Below are 20,945 nucleotides of genomic sequence, written 5' to 3'. Positions count from 1 at the left end.
AGAATGATAGCATATGGGTTTACCATGTTGCATCAACACTGCTCCCATGGCATAGTCACTGGCATCTGTTTCAATCTCAAATGGTCATTAAAGATCTGGCAATGCTAGTACTGGTGTTGTACTAATTTTTTCTTTCAAGGTGTCGAAGGCTTTCTGTTGTTTGCCTCCCCATTGAAACACCTTGTTCAATCCTGTCAAAGCATGTAAGGGAGCTGCAATCAAGGAAAAGTTAGCAATAAACTTTCTCCAATATTGTGTTGCTCCTAGGAAGCTCCTAACTTCTGTAGCAGATTTGGGTTTAGGCCAATTCACAATGACTTCAACCTTAGATTGATCTATCTTCAATTCACCACCCCCTACAATATGACCCAAATAATTTAAATATGTCTTTCCAAATTCACATTTTGATAACTTAACATAGAGATTTTCTTTTTTCAAAACATCTAGAGTCTGCTTTACATGCTTTAAATGTTCTTCGCATGTTTTACTGAAAACAAGAATGTCATCTAAATATACAATTACAAAATCATCAATAAAAGGCCTGAGTACATCATTCATAACTCTCATGAAAGTGGCAGGAGCATTAGTTAAGCCAAAAGGCATAAATAACCATTCATACAACCCTTGCTTTATTTTGAAAGCAATCTTCCATGCATCTTGTTCTGTTACTTTGACTTGATGGTAGCCACTATGCAAGTCCAGCTTGGAAAAGCAAAAAACTTCTTTCAATTGATCCAATAGATCATCAATGCGAGGAAGGGGATAACAATTCTTGATCGTTATTTTATTCAGTGCTTTGTAATCAATGCACATCCTCCACGAACCATCTTTCTTTCTCACCAACACGATTAGAGATCCGCATGGTGATGTGCTCAGTCTTATGAACCCTTTGTTGAGCAGCTCCTGTACCTACTTCTTGATCTCTACATTCTCTAAAGTGGATAACATGTACATTCCGATGTTAGGCAATGGAGCATCTTACTGCAAATGAATATCATGTACAATTTCCCTTTTGGGTGGTAGACCTTTAGTTTCTTGAAATAGGATATCATATTCTGAAACAACTTTTTCTAAACCAGCTTTATGTTTAGCATCACAGCCTTCAAATATATTGGTTTTGTCAGGGTTATTTTCCTTTACAACCATCAGTAAAAATTGCTTGCATGAATTTACAATTCTTTTCATCTGCCCTGAGTTTATGAGAGTGTAATTATTTTTAAGTTTATGAGCTCTTACAATATATTCTATTCCATATTTGGTGAGTTGATACTTATTTTCAGCTCTATAGAAAATGGCTTTTCTATCATACAAGTAAGGACTTCCTAAAACAATTCCATATATATCCAAGGGAACGATATCTAACTCAACCTCTTCTACAAATGTTGACCCAAAAGAAAACCTAAGTTTACATTGTCTAGTCACTTGTAGCTTTGCTTTATCACATACCCAACCTAATGGATATGGCTTCTTGTGAGGTGTGGTTAGTAATCCCAACTTCTTTACAATTGCTTCAAAAATCAAGTTTACTTGTGAGCCACTATCAAATAAAGTATCAATCTTTTGATGCTTGGAAATAACTCTAATATGAAAAAGCTCATGTCTTCTCCTGTCATTTTCTTCATTATCAATAGTTTGTGCAGAATTACTAGTAGATGCTTCAGAATTTTTACCGTTTATACCTGTAGCTGTGATTATTGTGTCATCACCTGAGTCTGACCCCAAATATTTATGTATAGCAGCAACAGTCTTCTTCTTCTTGCCATCGAACTCCTTGGGTTTTAGCTCCGGATGCAAAGACCAGCAATGTTCATCATCGTGTCCATCCTTTTTGTAGTGAGTGCATGAAGGTTTGTTTTTCTGTACAGTGTTTTCTTTCCTCTCTTTTCATTTCTACTTCCTCTTTTCCTTGTTCTTGCTTGCAGTGGGCTTTGATGATCCCCCAATCTCTGGGTTCACATTATTGCCTCTAGCCTCTAGATGTGTAGCTTGAACGGTTACCTCATTTATGTTAGTGGGGTTAAACATGAGAATGGTGTGCCTCAAATAGCTATGCAGACCACCTATATACTTCAACAAAGTTTTAGGTGAGTGTAGAGAAATGCCTAGAATTAAAGCTCTTTTTCTAAATTCTTGGGTATAGCTTTGTACACTTTGCCCCTTTAATTGGCGAAGAGTTTGCCAGCTTATCATCACTTGCTGCATATAAGCTAGTGGCTAGAATAGTTTTTTAATGGCAGAAACAAATTCACTCTAGGTAGAAAGAATTTTACCGTGCTTCTTCAAATCAGCTTGTGTCCTACCTTCCCACCACACTAGGGCAGTTCCTCCAAGGCTGACGCTGGCCAGCTGAATCTTTCTCCTATCTGAATCAATGTTCTGCACCCTGCAATATACATCAATCTGTCTAATCCAGTTATCTAGCTTTTCTGCATTTAATTCTCCATCATATATTGGCAAATCAAATTTTACATCTAATTTAATCACATAAGTCTTCTTCTTTTTATTTTCAGGGCTAGAAGGAGGTGTTCATGGAGGAGGTTCTTCCCTTTTCCCTTTGCCTTCTAAATGGGCAACTAGAAGAGGTTTCTCTATTCCTTTGCCTGTTTGAGATGCTGAAGGGCTTTCCCCTCAGCCTTTCTTAAATTCTCAGTACATTTCTTCTACCATGGCTCTCATGGTCATGAAACTGTCCATGAACTGAGAGTCTGATTCCAAGGGAATTTCTTCTGTCATTTTCCTCCTAGGATAGACTCTTCCAATTTCTGGGTTAGCCTCAACCAGTTCTCCTTCTCCTAATTTGAGCTTTGACCTAGTTAGCATTCAACAATCTAGCACAAGCTTGTCTAACCTTAGCAAACCTAAATCTCTGATACCACTTGATCTGAAAATGAGATCTTAGACAATTATTAAGGTATTACAGACTCATGTGCATGGATTTGCCTATGTTACTTTGTGCAATGGATCGATAAGATTGTGAAATACATAGACAATGAAGCAAATAAAGAAACATAATAGACAACACACATAAACACAACAAGTTTAATATGGAGTTCACCCAACACTCCTGGGCTACGTCTCCTGGTCCAGCCTTCAATGGTGACCTCACTATTATGTCTTTGAAAATAGAGTTTTACATAAGTGAGCTCAGTTTGAGTCTCACACAACAGATACAAACAACAAGGCTTTACTTGAATTCCCCAAGTATTTCTGAGTACACAAACTCTCCTCACTGACTCTCTCTGTCTCTGTTTGCTCTCTGTCTCAGCACTACTTCCAATACTGCTTGTCTTTGTTTCTGTCAGTCTATGGCTTTAAAGCCAATCTCCGTTGTTTGTTCATTTCTCCTTCTTAGGCTCTCTCGCTTCTCGGCCTCTGTCCACTTAGATCCCCCCTCTGAGCATTAGCAATCATTGCTAAACGCTTTCAGGGATGGTGGCCACCTATTCTGTAACGGAATGGGTCATTGGGCCTTTGAAATCCCCGAAATAACCATTCTCTATTTACACAGAGAAATTCATTCAAAACTGTGAAACTTTGCCAAATTGTCGTTTATCGGACTTGAAACATTATGAATCCACCTTATAACTCCTATTGGATCTGCCTATATATCGACATCGCATCTCCACCATTGATCTGGGAGATCCAGATCCAATGGTTGTGGTTTATTTCGGGCATCTCTTTCGTACGGGGGTTAACCACCCGATAAGAGTGGTTTTCTCTCTCCTTAGCCTAGACACGTGGTAGCTAGTGTATGGTCTCGGGCAGAGCCCAGCCAAAACCATTTACCGCCTTGGGTCCTCCCGAAATCCCACTTGTATTGTGATTTCCTTTTGTATTTAAAAATACATTAAGACATGTAAATCCCGCTCATATCGGACTTGAAATCATATGTAACAACATTGATAACCCTTTCGGGTCCGGCAACATCACTCGGCGCTTTGTTCTTTTTATTTCATATATTTAACGAAAACACAAAATACATGGGAAAAGCCCTATTTCCTGGACCTCAAAATATATCGAATATCGTTCATAACCCCGTCGGGTCCATATATATATTGCAAGTCGTGTATTTATTGCCCCCCGCTTCGTTGTGTTGCTCCGATGCGACTTTGCGATGGGACTTGTCTCAATCGCATATCGCATGAGCACACGGGCTATTGAAAGCACTCCGTTGTAATCTGCCGATGCTATATGGCAGGTTAACCTGGGCTGTCGATCTGCACACTTGATCGATGGTCCTCGTTGATCCCGCTAATCGCTATCGCAACATTTATGTGACCTCCTCCGATAGCCTCCGCCGATTTGCGATATGCTGATTGAATCTGGACCGTTGATCAACCAGATCTGACGGCTCCTGTGCATTGTTCCCTTTTGACTGCCGATAAGCTTGTTTTCATTGTTTTCTTCATGTTTTTACCTGGCGACAGTGTTTTCCACCTGTTCTAAGAGTTCATCCTTATGCGATTGTTTTTATTTTTGAAGACTTAGAGGGTTTCTTGGATCCCTTTTGGATCAATATTGGATGAAAGATGTTTGGGAACGACTACAGAACGACAATGATTACAAGATTATATGTTTATATATACTCAAGAGTTTAGTTAAAAGAAACTTTATACCATATATAGTTGGAAGGTATAAAAACCTTTGCTATAAATAAATGGATCTAAGATTTATGATTGAAATGAAGGAAAACATAGAATATACACAGAATAAAGCATATACAACATATTGTTAAGGTATGTATATACCAATCAAAAATGTGATTAAAAGAGGGGTTGAGAACTATGTATTACACAAGCTAAAATACATGATGTACTTAAAGAGTCTATCTAGGCACACTCAAGGATGACATTTGTATAAACTTGTATAGATATATACAACACCTATACAAAAAGGACTATATGTTAATAGGATAACTCAAGTATGAGTTTTCCAATTGTGGTAATAAATGGTTGTACATAAATCACCATGGTTGGCATGACTAGGTATTGAGTTTCATGATTAATAAGACATGTGGAAGAATTAATAAATTAAGAAAATTTCTTAACCAAAAGGTCTCCTCACATGAAAACCACCAGAAACTTTTTACAGTTGTAGAATAGTTAAGAATCTTAGTAAGAACCATCAAGAATGAAGGTTGTGATAAGAACTATTTTTATCTAAAATTATTTGAAACCGTAACACTTTCCTTTATGTTGTAAAAATTTTCTTGGCATTTTGAAACATTTAGGAAATTAAAAAGAAATATGTTTGACCTCCTTGATTAAGGAATCACAAAGACCAATTTTCCAATAGCCTAAATTTCCTTAATCATAGAGTATGTGATTGTGCAATGGGGGATTTCTTGGAATTTTTTTATCAAAATGAACTAAGAATTGTGGCACACAAGGCATGACTAATAAGACTTCTAAAAGAAAAAGAAGCATGAAATGACAGGCAATTGTAGGGTGCAGAGGAATTGTTGGTTAAAATTCTTGTTCAAAACAATCAAAATATTAGCAAGTTGAGATAGAATATCATAATATATCATGCTTGGAATAAAATTAGTCTCGGAAATAGAAATTTGGGTGAAGAATTTGAGACTTTTAAGTTGAAAATATCAAGATAATGACATCTTGGTTACTCCAAGACACCAAATAAGCATGGATGCACTTAGGAATTGTGTTGCAAATACTCTAGAAAATATCGCTTTACACCAACTTTTGTAAGTGTGAACTAATCAAGACTAGGGTCGATCTTGGAAATATGTAAATTCATTAAGAAGGAATTTCCATGGACCCTAAAAAGGTGAAAGTAAACCTTGATTGACATATACCTGAAGGATGCAGTGGGCATGAGATCTTTATGAGGTTACAAACTTATATTCTAGGTTCCTAAAAAATTTCATTAATTGGCCTATTTTATAACAATTGCACAATGGAAAAGAATTAGATTTCTCTGGAATAAAAAATGACAAGAAAATCCGTATTAGATTAAATGGTTTTTAATTGTAACTCCTATACTTAAAAATTGATTTGAGTTGTTTCATCAAGATAAACATGAAGGATGTCGGCTAACCCAACAAAATTGCAAAAAGTTTATGGTGAGATAATGCATCCATAACTATGGTGGGGGGGGGGGGGGGGGTGGGGAGGGATCTCTTAACGTGGATTTTGCTAGTCGATGTATGTAACAAAAAAATAAAAAATTGAAAAGATTCATAAGCTAATGAATGACAACATAGGCATAACAACAACGACAACAACAAAAGTGTAAAAGATGCAGTACAGAGATTAATATTCACTAGAAAGATATCAAACAATGAGATGTTAAGTGCATATAATAATGGATGTGCATGCATAAGGACTCCCAAGGATGAATTAGATGATTAATAGTGTATAATGATAAAAATGTGGCCATGAATAGTTGGACAATTGGTTGGGGAGCCAATTAAATTGTTGTATGTAATCTTAAGAAATCAATATTCTAAAAAAGAGGATGTTAATGGGAGATTGGTACAAGTTACACTTATGCCTATTGACATGCGTGTTGTGCCAACATGGTAAGTGCAGTGTGCTACCAATCAATGCATCTCCATATAAGTATTCAAAAAATATTCATTATGACTCTTTTACTGTAGGCACATTTGAAGTATCATTAAATGGTTGATTAAATGTATGATATGAATATGTGCTTACAAGATTACAAAAGAAAATGAATATGTTAAGACAATTGTACTAACATGATGTGTGTTAAGACAACTTACATGTGCGTGAGTGCAAGGAGGATGGACCAATTAATTTGGAGTCCAAGAGAAATCTTTTTTATTTTGGTTAAGGAAACAAAGTAAAACATGCAATTTTGGCAACACAATTACTATGATGTTATTGTATGGTAGATTTCAACATAAATCCATATTTATAAACAGGAACATGATTTATGGGGTAAATTTGTTGATATGAGCGTAGGGGTGGGGAAAAAAATAGGCATATATATATATATATATATAGAGTAGGGGTGGGGTAATTGTATTGAAATGAGAGTAAGGGTGGGGAAAATAATGGAGAAAATATACATGAGGGCGGGATTTGGGGAAAGCCAACCTAGATCCATCTTAATTCCAAATATATTAAGCACCAAGTGGGATCAAATCTATTTTTTTAGTGCAAAACTCGAGGAAAGGTTTGCACCTCGAGAAATTTGATCCCTGTAACACTTGATAGATTCAAAATTCAGATCAATCTAGCTTGGTTATATTTTTCCAATGGTAGGTGTGTATATATATACAACATAAGAATAACATTGGCAAAACCATGGACTGTCAAAACCTAGAGCCCAAAAAAATGGCAATGGCAAATTTAAATTTTATTTTAAATAATTTTTTTTTTTTTTACTAAGGCAAAGTGTTTACATAACATTGCAACACCTCTTCCATATTGGCTGGAGAGTGCTTCTCAACACAATAATAGGAAAAATATATATGAGGGTGGGTAGGTGTAGAGGGAAATAATGGGAAAAACATATATGAAGGCAGGGGTGGAGGGAAATAATGGACAAATTGTATATGAGGGGGTGGGGGGATAAGTTGTTGATATGATGGAAAGGGTGGGGTGACATAAGAGGAGACACATATATGAGGATGGGAAAAATATGTACGAGGGTAGGAGTAAGAAGAAATAATGGGAAAAATGTATATGAGTGAGGGGTGTAATTTTGTTGACATGAGGGAGGGGTTGGGAGGGAAATAATGGGAAAATATATATATGAAGGTAGGGATGGATGGAAATAATGAAAAAAATGTATATGAGGGAGTGGGGGGGATAAGTTGTTGATATGAGGGCTAGGGTAGGAGAGATAAGTTGTTGATATGAGGGCTAGGGTAGGAGAGATAAGTTGTTGATATGAGGGATAGGGTGGAGGGTATAATGGGAAAAATATATATGAAGACGGATTAATAATGGACAATATGTATTTGATGGGATGGAAAGGGGGGAGGGGAGGGGGAATTTTGTTGATATAAGGGAAGGGGTGGAAAAAATAATGAGATAAACATATATGAGGGCAGGTTCTAAACCTACACCCATATATATTTAGTCCATTATTTCCACCATCCCTGCTCCTATATCAACAAAATTACCATGTGAATCATGTTCCTATTTGTAAATATGAGATGAAAAATACCAAAAATTTAACATGTCTTAGCTTGCATAAGACTTGTCACACGGAATCTGTCAAGGGTGCGGACACGACTGACCTTCCTAGAAGTCTAAGACATTCTAATGACAAACAAGACAAAATGGAGTGATCTTTCTCTAAATACACCTTTTACAACATGAAAACTACAAGTGTTTAGGCTTACCTTATTCCAAAACGCTGTTGTTGAAGTCCGTTCTTGACGATCCGGATGAGCTCCTCTTTCAAGTCAATTCCTGCAACCACAAACAATCAAACAATTACCAAGCACTTGCATTTCATATAATAAAACATATATTCAACATGCAGACCAAGGAACACATGAAATAACTCATTAACACAAGCTATTGAGAAAAATAAACCAGTTTGTATTAATAACGAAACAAAGAAACTCTTACAACCTGGCCTTGGTGTTGTGCAAGTTCCTCCCAGGGTCCATCAAGGGTTTTCCTCTACTTTGACAAAGCTCACCCTCTCCCAAGTAGAATCAAGTGAAGACAATCTCTCCTCACAAAGGCTCTAATGGAAGACCTAAATCCTGCAGCATTTACCCAAAGAAAATGTATAGCTCCAACCTCTTCTCCTTCTGGCTCAATGCCTTTATTTATAGTGCTGTAAAGAGGTTATTCAGGTCCACTATCAATGGGATCATCCCCCTCTATGGGTGGGATAGCTCCCTTATTGATGGGATAAGTTCCCCCTTAATAGAGATACATGAACCAACTGGAGGCGCATCCATTTCATCAAACCGACCTCTAGAATGTTCTAGAAGTAACCACAAGTAACTTTTTCAAGATAAAACTCGCGCATTTTGCCTTTTACAGAGGGACGCACCTGTCCCTTAACATACAGAGCGTCCATGGACGCAGATTTTGTGAACATGGTCAGCGTCCCCGCAGGTAAGGCTAGAGAGAACCTGCGACCCCAGAGATAAACATAGTTTTTACAAGACTTTCTCTCTTCTTTGAGTTTGAGATGGATAACAGAGGCATGAGACTTGCCTAAGAGGGTAGCATGACTGTTGATTTGAGCCATACTAACTGTAAGTAGTCAAGGTGACATTTTTTAGTGTAACAGATTGCCCCCTAAAGTGCGAAGCCTGGAATAGAATAGGGTTTTGTAATTCTAGGAAGGGTGAAGCGCTTTATCATTTCAAGGATTGCCTTGTGGATGGCCTGGTTGGAACCTGCAATTTTCAACACAAAATACATGGATAAGATTATATCATCACTGAGGTAGGCATTCCCATACTCAGATTCAAAACTTTAACTAATGGACTAACTATTCTGATACAGGAATGATCTTGCAGTACATCATTTTTATAGACTTTTGTAGACACAGTATGGACGCAGCCATCTGTTTATGATTAGTCTACATAGATAATGAATACAAAACTCCTCGCAGCCTGGATGGTAGAAACTAGATCCAGGGTCTTCACTTCTACTTCCCGAATTGGTACGATTCTAGCCATGTGATTAAATGATTCGATGTCGAACATGGTAGAAACCACTTGATTACCAGTCAATGATGTAAACTGTTAACAAGCGTGAGAGAAACCACCAGTAATGTCAATGGTTCTCAAAGTACCAAGCACAACCCGTGAAATGTGAATAGATGTTTTGATGTCGAACACTTCACGGAATCCTCTGATCGAAAGTCAATGATGTAAACTGACGTCAAAGGCGAGAAACCTGCCATTGATGCATGCAGACTTCAAGGTACTGTCGATTCCTAAGTCATCTTTCTAGATAATGTGTCGATGTCGATAGAAAGCGACCCGTTGCAGGCAAGCCCGCAACACGAAATCATTGTTCAAGTTGAAGAAATGTTGCTGTAAGGACTGACTCAGGGATGGTCAAATGGATGACAAGTATTTTGCAGATGAAAGTTTTGCTTGCAGACCTCTTGAACACATAACGACACAACAGATGGTTTGGTGACGAATAACTCAAAGTTGATCCCTGAACCCGGTTAAAGATTTTCAAAGTGATTTGGTCAACTGTGAGGTAAAAGATTTCCCAACCCAGGTGAATGAAAAGTGTCGTGTTCAAGAGTGGTAATAAAGTTTCTTCTGAGACAAAAGGTGACAAATAGGTTCATTCTTCTCTCTTTTCCCCCACCATTTCTGGCAAGTACCTCTTTATTTTTAACAAGCTTGAGGAGGATAACATATGCTTGATTATAAGCTCATCCTTCGGACGAGTCCAACCTAGTTTAAATTCGAACCCTAGGAAGGAGTGGTTCGTTCCTGTTTGTAATTGAACAGGTCCTTTACTGTAAAAGTTTAACGAGCCCAGTATAGGAGAAACTCGGCGTTTTTCATTTTTAGAGAGTCTGAAAAACTTAAGGAAACTCCACGTTGAACTTTTTCGTATATTTGTGTCCCTCAAGCCCGAAAAAGTATAAAATAATACCTGGGGGAACCGCTTGATCTTGCGACCAAGGAGTACTTTCATAATAGTGTCGTTGACCTGAAAAGTAAAAAGCGATCAAAGACACGTCGTTTTATTTCCTTATCGAGTTTGAAACGACAAAAACCCGGCAATCTTTTCCTGATTTTGCGGTCAGAAAAGAGCTAAAAGGGGACCGTCTTTTAATTCCGTTTTAACGAGTGAAAAAGAAACACTCGGCGATCTTTTCATGTTTTAGGAGTCAGAAAAGGGCTTAAAAGATGACTCTGAAATTTTGTTTGTGAAAAATTACAATTTCCCTCGAAATCCCTTCGTCCTGCACAAAAGCGACACATTACTCATACCTGTTTAAAATAGGCAAAAATACATTCGAAAACATCTTTTCATGGTAAAAAATGAACTAATTCATCCAAAAAACCTATAAAAAGACCTTTTACCATGTCATTTTTACCGTTTCACTGTTGAGGTTGAAAAAGGAGCTTTTGACAAGAAACTTCCCGTGGTTGCTGCGGAAAATCTGACCGTCGGAATCGAACGCCGCTTCACCGAGGTATTTTACACATCCCACTCTTCATTTTTATCCGTTTAGTTTTTTGTTTTTGGTCTCTGTTTCATTTTTTGGGGGGGTTTTGGGTTCAAAATGCGCCCCTCGGCGGACGCAGGTGCCCTTCGGGTGACCTGCGTCCCCCGACTTTTTCTCACACGGGAAAAAGGTCGGGGGACGCAGTCCGCCTTCAGGCGAGCTGCGTCCGGACGCCCTGTGCTACAAAGCCGGGGTGCGTCTTCCGCAAAGGGCGCATTTCAAAACCCCAACTCTCTCAAAAAACCACCAAATTTTCTCAAATTAATTTCTAATTGACTCTTTTGATGTGCAGGGCCTTAAACATGTTAGACTGGAGAGAGAGAGAGCACGTAGAGGACGATGAAGCTGCGATTAACCACCAACCCTCTCTGGATGCCTTAAGAACATGTGGATTGTACAAATATTGGACCATACCGGGCATGAGGGGCCAGGTAAGATTTTTGGAATGGCTGGTTGAGCGATGGAACGTTCAAGATCAATGCTTTTACATTGGAGGGCACCAGCTCGAGATAGAGCCCTCGGATGTATACTTTCTCACTGGCTTGCCAAACAGAGGTGAGCAACTCAACCTTGCGGGGACCAGGCCGGGTGGCCAATCCCTTGATGATCTCCGCGAGGAGTGGTGCAGACCAGGGACTCGCCATAAAAAAGGCGTGGAGATAAAGCACATCGCTCTGGCGGAACTTAGAGTTATTGCATTTACGGTCACCAGGATTTGTGGCGCGGCCGCCTTGCACATTGCTTCCGGATCCCAAATGCGGATGGCAGTTGACTGTTACCAAGGCACCATCTTCAACTGGTGCGAAGCTGTGTCGGCTCATATGAAGAGCCAACTAACCAAGGCAAAGAACGGACGACTAAAGACTTTTGGATATGGGCCTATAGTCGTGAGCTTTGCCTTGGAGAGAGTTCCTATGCTGATCCCTCAGCAACTCACTGTTGATGACTTGGGTCCTCGGGAGCCAAAGCTTGTTCGATGGGTTGCGGTGATGGCCCGGCATCCTGACGAGGGTGCTGCAGTGGTTCGATTCTCAGACAGTTACTTCGACTGGTTAGAGGGCCAGCTTTTTGTGATACAAGACTTTCCATATGCCGGAATGGATTTCAGAGGTGATCCGGACATGGTTCTTCCACAGGGAGAACAATGGGATGACAGAGGTACTTTCATTTTCACAAGTTTTCTAATTATGTATTTTTTTATTTTTCATATATATCGTCTCAAAGTAACAGTAAAATTTTAAAAATGCAGATGTTGGACCACAGCGTCCAGCCAATCTCCGGCCTTACGACAGACGACATCCAGCTGCACCGGCACCGGCCCCACAGGATGCGACAGCAGAAGTACTAGCTGATTTGGAGCATGATCTAGAGCGTCTCACGGCAGATATACCTGAGACTACTATGGATGACATTCCTATGAGGCTTCAGCGCTTCGTAGTCGCGGTCCCTGGACCGTTTAGGAGATTTTTGCGTAAGGTAGCCCGCGCAGTGGTGTCGTACAGAGAGCACCACCAGTGATTGACTAGTCACTTTTGTAGTCACATGTGACATTTTTGACTTTTTGTACTATCATTTTGCCGATCATAAGGTGTGTTAAACCTATGATCGAAGACGATGTATATATTTTTGGACACACTTCTATCTATATATATATCTATTACCGGCTTATCTTGTTTAACATGTATGATGAAATGTCTTTAAATTTACTTGCATGATTATTATAAATGTCTGTCCAACACTCGAGAAGCAATTGCATCTGCTAATGTATTCAAAGACCTTGGAATATGTTGATATTCAATGTAATCAAATTCACGTTCCAAGAGACGCACTCTCAAAAACAACCTTAATAACACAGGATTTCTAATGGCATAAACTCTATTAAGCTGTAATACAACAAGTTCAGAATCTAACCTCACTATCAAACGTCGAATTCCAAATGAAATAGATTCGGATAATAATTCAACCACTGCACTGTATTCTGCAATGTTATTCGTTGTTTGACCGAGGCTTACCCCATGCATAGAAACTAACTCGTCAGAGGGCGAATAGATAACCCAAGCTGCGGAAGAGATATTCCGTGTACTACGACAAGCACCATCAGCAAATCCAATGTATGTTTGGAGAGGCGTCGACATCTACAATATCAAGAGTAAAACCAAGATAAGCCAAAATAATGACGAAAAACCACACTTGCTAAGCTAAGCACACTGACTAAACTAACACACTTGCTAGCTAGAAAGGAAATCTAACCTATCTAAAAATTTCTCCATCCATCATTTTAAGCATAATACCTCTTTAGGTAAAGTCCATTTCTGGGTTTGCCCAAAGAGTCCCCATCAAAATCAACTAACTCATAAGCCCCTTTTGCTAGCTTTCGCTTTACAATGTAGGGCCCATGCCACATGGGAACGAATTTTCCAGCACCTAGCTTATCGTTAGCTTGATCATATAATAGTACTAGGTCTCCTTCCGAAAAACTTCGAGGGGTTACATTTTTATCGTACTGAGCTTTCATTCGTTTCGCGTGAGTCTCGATAGCTAAAGTAGCGTCACGTCGAGTCTCATCTAATTTAGCCAAGTATAACAACCGTTTCTCCTCTTCGGAAGTAGCTGGAAGTAATTCGACAGCCATTTGAAGTGATGGGATTTCGCATTCAATAGGTAACACAGCTTCTAAGCCATAAACTAGCTGAAAAGGGGTGAAACCTGTTGAATTTTTCACTGAAGTTCGATATGCCCATAGCGCCGAAAATAACATGTTATGCCAATTCGTTCGATGGATACCAATGATCCGTCGAATCATGACGACTAGAACTTTGTTGATTGACTCAACCAAACCGTTGGCTTGCGGATAATAAGGTAGAGCTATCGTGGCGCAAACCAAGCTGGCTTGTAAGCTCAGTCATCATGACATTTCGAAAATGGCTTCCATGGTCCGTAATGATTGCTTGTGGGACACCAAACCTAGTTATGATATGATTGAATACGAAAAGTGCAGCTGTCTTGCCGCTTGCGTCGAATGTAGGCATCGCCTCGGCCCACTTAGTAAAATAATCAACCGCAAGGATGATATACGCATGCCCCCCGGCCGAGTGAGGGTTACAAGTAATAAAGTCAATGCCCCATTTGGCGAATGGACCAGCGGCAATTATAGGGTGGAGAGGAGCAGGTGGAGCGCGCATCTTGCGATCAAACACTTGACAGTTGTGGCATTTTCTGACGGCAAGGATACAATCTTTAAACATAGACGGCCAGAAATAGCCAGCGCGCAACACCTTCTGAGCTGTGGCATACCCAGACATATGACCGCCACATGCTCCAGAGTGACAATCATTCAAAACTCTCTCAGCCTCATCGTGAGTTAAACAACGTCGAAAAACTAAGTCTGCCCCCAGGCGATAAAGTGTATCTCCAATAATTCTGTATTGCTGGGATTGAAACCGAATTTTTCGACGGTTTTCCTTGGAAGCTTCAGGCCGAAAGGTTTGGGTTTGGAGATAGATGATTATATCCCCATACCACGGATCTACAGTGCTAATAAGAAACAAAGATTCGTCCGCAATGGACTCCTCTGCCACAGTCTCTGTGTCAGCACTCGGGAAATCACACATCAATTCCGCAAAAACTAAAGATTTCTTAGACTTGGACTTCTCAAACTCCAAGTCGAACTCTTGCAGGATGACGATCCATTTAGAGTACTTGCCCCCTAGCAGTTGTTTTGTCAAAATATAAATCATAGGGTTGCAATCCGAAATAACAGTAGTTTTGCGGAGAAGAATGTAGTGACGAAAACGCTGGACAGCTTGAACGGCTGCCAGGGCCAATTTCTCCACATGCGAATATTTTAACTCAGTTGGATTTAAGGTTCTGCTAAGATAATATATCACATGCTCTGCCTTGAATTCATCTTCTTGAACTAACACCATTCCAATGGTGGAATGCGAAGCTGCGAGGTATAAGAAGTAGTCCTGGTTGTAGTTGGGAGGATGCAATAACGGTGCATGGGTCAACGCGTGTTTTAGTGCATCAAAAGATTGTTGGGCAATCTCGTCCCAAAAGAATTGTACGTTCTGTTTCAACAACCGTGTAAAACCTTTAGTGACCTCGGCGTAGTTAGGGATGAATCGGCGTAAAAAGTTCGCTTTCCCTTGCAAACTTTGGAGTTGGCGCAAACTCGAAGGAGGAGGCAATTGGATGATAGCCTCGACTTTCGAGGGATCGACGCGAATGCCGGTTTTGGAAACAACAAATCCCAGCAATCGACCTGTTTCTATACAGAAAACACACTTGTGGGGATTCAACCGAATTCGATAATGCCTACACCTCATAAAGATTGCTCGTAGGTGGACAAGGTGATCAGCTCGGTGTAAAGAATGAGCAGGCAAATCATCGAGATAGGGTTGCACAATGTGCTTGATGTCATGAAATGCATAAGACATGGCCCGTTGAAAAGTAGCACCGGCATTCTTAAGGCCAAAAGGTAATTTGCAATAAGCAAATGTCCCCCATGGACAAATGAATGCCGTTTTTGGTTGATCGGCAGGTAGAATATTGATTTGATTATAGCCTGAGAAACCATCCATGAAGGAAAACATCTCACTTCCGGCACAATCATCAATAATTTGATCGATATAAGGCGTAGGATAGTTGTCTTTTGGACAAGCTCGATTGATATCCCTATAATCGATACAGATTCTTATTGTTCCTTGTTTTTTATTGACGGGAACAATATTCGATACCCAATCCGTTAACGGGATCGGATAAATGAAACCTGCTTTCAACAGCTTTTCGACTTCTGCTTTGATTGCAGCTGCTTTTCGAGGGTGAATCTGACGCAACCGTTGCCGAATGGGTTTAGCATCCGGGTAGGTTTTGATTTCATGAACAACAATGGCAGGATCGATTCCTGGCATTTCCTCGTAAGACCAGGCAAACACGTCGCGGAATTCTTGGAATAGGGCCTTGTAAGTTTGGATTTCTTCTTCAGTACATGCGGCACCTATATGAATGTTCTCCTCGATTCCGGGCTTCACTGAAATATCAATGGGAATAGTACGAGAAATATTCCCTAAATTCAGCTCTGAATCAGAATGTTTCGTTGGATCCTGAGCGTCTTTGACATATTCAGCGGTAAAGATAGATGAAAAATCATTTTCAAATGCATCATCCTTAGGTAAAAACGAAGATCTGTGATGGAGATCTTCCCATGGTAGATCATCTACACTTAGGATTTCGCGAAGTTGTTCGTCAGATGACACTTCTTCGGGAAACGTTATCCGTTCTAAGGGTGAGGTGAAAAGTGACTCTTCACTGACCACATTCATTTGGTCGGTTGAATGAAAGTCGGTAAAAGACATAAGAGCTTCATAAGCAATCTCATACGGACTCAACGGCATAACATCACCGAGTGAGTCTAGCTCAGAGTCAGAGGGAACATACCAAGGATCATCATAAATAATGTTTTCTGACGTGATCATATGAATTGTTGCGAACGAAGGGTCTGCATTGAGTGGAGGGAGAGGAAAAGTTCCCAGTAAACCGGAATCCTTAACTAAACCTACACCAATGTCCCTATAAGGGATTGTCGTTTTACCAACATGCTGGATAGTTTCTAAAGAGGTTGGGTCGGATGAAAAGTATGTCAGCTGATCAATAGTCACGATCTTACCGTTATGTGGAAACTTAATGACTCTGAAGACCGATGAAACGACCGCTGTCATAGCATATGACCAACTTCGACCCAAAAGAAGGTTGTAGTCTAGAGGGGCATCAACCACTTCCACATCCAGACTAACGGTTTTACCTTCGACCCCTATAGGCAATTCTTGTAGAATACCAAACGGACGGAACCCACGGCCATCAAAGGCCTTAAGGATGGTGGGGGATTGGTTCAACGAAGGAGAACCAAGCGATCTCCAACATTGAATCGACATAATACACGTAGAAGCTCCCTCATCAATCACAGTCCGATGAATAGGCCTGTTTTTGACTATCACTGGAATTTGGAAAGCCATTTGATGGGGGAGACGCGGTGTACTACTTTCTAGATCAAAGATCATTAGGTTCGGGTCCTGAACATCGACAGCTCCAATAGCCGACAAAAGCAATTTTCGTTGCGCTGGACATGATTGCAGCACTTCGAGTGCCGACATTGCTGAAGGTGAAACAGCTAAGTCTTCAACAATGTTGTAATTCTGGGCTGCTCTCGCATGTGGATTGAAAGCAGACCTTCGAAGTACACCCTTGGCGGGCGGCTTAATCACTAAGTCTGGGTTAGGTTTTTCGATCTGTAGTGGATCGGAACCAGGAGCTGAGGTTGATGGGTTAGAGTGAGAAGATTCTGCTTCTTTACCATCAACAGGAGCCTTACTACCATAATCTTGCGATCGAGTCGCAATCCTGACATGAGACATCATCAAAATGGGTTCTTCACTGGCATTCGAAGAAGAACCTATCATCTTATTTTCCTGCTCGGGAAATGGATTCTTTAACACAGCAGGAGTGGGAGAACCTTTGACTATTTTCACTACCTCGGCCCGATGAGGGCAGTCTCTCGTAAAATGATCTTCTTCACAAATGAGACAAGGATAACGAGGTTTGCGCTTTTCGTCATTGGTTTCCGACTTTTCCGTTTTCTCCTTTGGAGCCTTGTCTGCTTTAGCCTTCTTCTTTCCTTTCTTCTTTCCACCGTTTTTGGATTTGGCCGTAGATGACTCTACAGCGTGAATGTCGGCGGTAAGTTCAGGAGGAGAAGACTCTCCTGTCGGAGAATCAGGCAAAGTGATAATTGGAGTATTGGAGGTCTTGGAAGACTTCTTCTTACTCTTCGTAGTCACGATACCGATCATACCATCAGCGGCATGAGATCCCGAAGGAGCAGCAGCGATTTGGTTTGACTTTGGAAGATCCGGAATTTTCTCGTGTAACGTACCCGACTGAGTGTAAACTAAGTCAAGGTATTGTGCCTGAGCAATGACTTGCTCCTCAGTAACTACTCCGGCCTTAGCTACATCTTCAGTAATTCTTGGTAATAATGATTTGACAAACCATTCAGCTAAGATTTGGTCCGGGATAAAAACTTTCACTAATCTTCTTCGACGTCTCCACTCATGGATGTGATCAGAAATGTACGTGGATGTCGATTGTTTTAGCGAAGTTAATAATTCTGTACCATTATCGTATCTGACTGGTAACTGAAAATGAGTTAAGAATGAAGTAGCTAACTGGCTAAAGTTGTAAAAAGAAGCCCGTGGTAACTCAATGTACCACTTGGCTGCGAGACCAATGAGTGTACGCTGGAAAAGACGTAAGCGGATAGAATCATCTGAGATGGAATTTGATGCACACCAGAGGTGGTAAGTCATCACGTGATTAGACGGATCCTCTCCAGACTTACCTTCGAACTTGGGTATATCGCTGGGCAACTTATTTGGCATTGGCGGCCAGAACGGAAGATATTGAATTGGATCGTTCGTTAGGCGCGTCAAGTCGGGTAAATCTAAAGTCGCAATAAACGGTAACTGCCGGTTAGGATCTCTAAAACTCTGAGTCACAATACCAGCCCCAGGAGGAGGATATCCAGGATAACTAGGAACAGGAGTCGCATTTGGGATATTATATCCTCCTGGAAAACCAGGATTAACCGGACCGTACTGGGGTTGCTGAGGTGGTTGATAAGTGTACCCAGGATACGGTTGATACTGGTAAACCGGTTGTTGGGCAGCTTGCCCAGGTTGATACTGTCCCTGGTACGGAGGTTGAACAAATTGAGGTTGAGTAGTAACAACCGTACTTGTACCAGGTTGGCCTGCAGGCATCTGGACTGTGGTTTGAACCGTGGGTCCAGACAACGGTACAGATGTCTGAGGAGTGGTTACAGGGACAGTAGAAACCGGAGCTGCCGATACTCCAGAAGTAAGCATGGTAGATGAAGCGGTAGTTGCTGCAGCCGTGTGAGGTGGAGTACTAGGTGCAATTGGCGGCTGAGTAACTACAGAAGTTACAGGGGTCTGAACACTTGACTGGACAGGTTGCGGTTGCTGGGGTGGACCAGGAACTGCAGGTTGTCCTGCTTGAGGTACCGACTGTATACTTGGTTGCGACATCTGTTGACCCTGTGACGGATCCCATGTTAACATTCCAGGGTATTGACTCGTAACAGGTTGAGGATACTGAGATCCATAGCCGTATTGAGGATAGGGTTGATAACTGTAAGGTGCAGTCCCATATGATTGCCCTTGAGGTGGTTGATAACCTTGACCAGGGTATTGACCCGTAGGTTGATAACCTTGAGGTAAATACGAATACTGGGGTTGACCTTGACCTTGAGGTTGGTATCCTTGAGGTTGATACCCTTGGGGTTGATACCCTTGGGGTTGCCATCCTTGAGGTTGCCATCCTTGAGGTTGATACTGATACTGAGGTTGACTTTGGGGTACATATTGAGGCTGGGGTTGATACCCTTGGGGTTGATACCCTTGAGGTTGCCCCCCAGTCACAAATGAAGTACCTTGAGGTTGCCCCCCAGGCATTAACGAAGGTTGCCCCCCAGGCGGTAATTGGCCACCTTGAGGTTGGTTAATGGGAGTTGAACCTGACATCATATAAACTTCACCTATACTCAATGGTACATTACCACTGTTTCCAACTAATAACCCATGATCAACAGGTTGAGGAGATGCTCCCGCAAAGGTACCAGAAAGTGATTGATACCCAGTAGGAACAGAAGGACCGCCATGTAAAAATGATTCAGGACTTTGTGAAAACACAGATGACTGACCAGACATATTTACAGGAGAATGAATTCCTCTAGGTGGAACCGGAGTACGAGGTGTAGAAAAACCTACTGAGTTGTCTAAAAAATTGGTTAATGCAAGGTACCAAGATTCACTTCTAGGAGGACTGTAAAAGATGGATTCACGCTCCCTTAGATCAAGGGTAATTAGATCTTCAGAATCAGAAACGCCTATTTCTTCCTCTGGAACAAGTTCTTCTATAGCAATTAATCCAACAGGAAGATTTTCGGTGATAATTCTTTCTATTCTTGGTGAATCAGGAACACTAGGAGTTGGAGTAACAGGTTCTGAAATTTCAGGTTCTTCGCCTGTTTCACTGGCAGATGAAAAACTACCAGCAAGCTCGGAAACTGTAACAGCTTCGGGATTGTAACCTGTTTCTAATCTTTGGTAATCTGGATGGACTACCAAGGAAGATTCTCCTTCTTCAGGTGATCCTACTCTACTGCCACTAGGAGGAGTTACAAGGACCTTTAACCCTTCTAAATGACCCGGAATGTCTTCAGGAGATTCACCCCGCGATTTACGGAGTTTTCTTAACAAATCTATTCCGGTAACAATCTCAGGAGACTTGCCCCGAAGTCTACGGGACTGTCTCGGTAATTCCGCCACAATTAAAGATTTTAACTACAACACACGAAAACAAAGTAAAAAATTTCAAATCAAACCACCTAAAGTCTTCTAAAGAACCAATCAAATTTGAAGCACACGCCTAAATAATCTAGAGCGTCAAACCACACACAAACAGTAGTCTTCCGGACCAAAAGCGCTAGTTGGTGATTAGGCCCAACCTCGCAGGATTCAGTACAGAAATAGTGGGTGGAACAGTTACCCCGGCAACCTGCTTAATGAATAGACTGGACCAAGTTCCTCCACTTTAACCGTCTCGAAGTGAAGCGAACCCCCCAGAAAATCCAAGTGAGTATAACCGACGTCTGCTCCAGGTACAGTGGGACCTTCCCTCCACCGTCACCTTGGGTAGAA

Source organism: Pinus tabuliformis, chromosome 2_1 (assembly GCF_031772625.1).
Source record: "Pinus tabuliformis cultivar Carrire ecotype Pingquan chromosome 2_1, CPIR1, whole genome shotgun sequence".
Taxonomy (NCBI): Eukaryota; Viridiplantae; Streptophyta; class Pinopsida; order Pinales; family Pinaceae; genus Pinus; species Pinus tabuliformis.
This window is presented reverse-complemented; position numbering follows the sequence as displayed.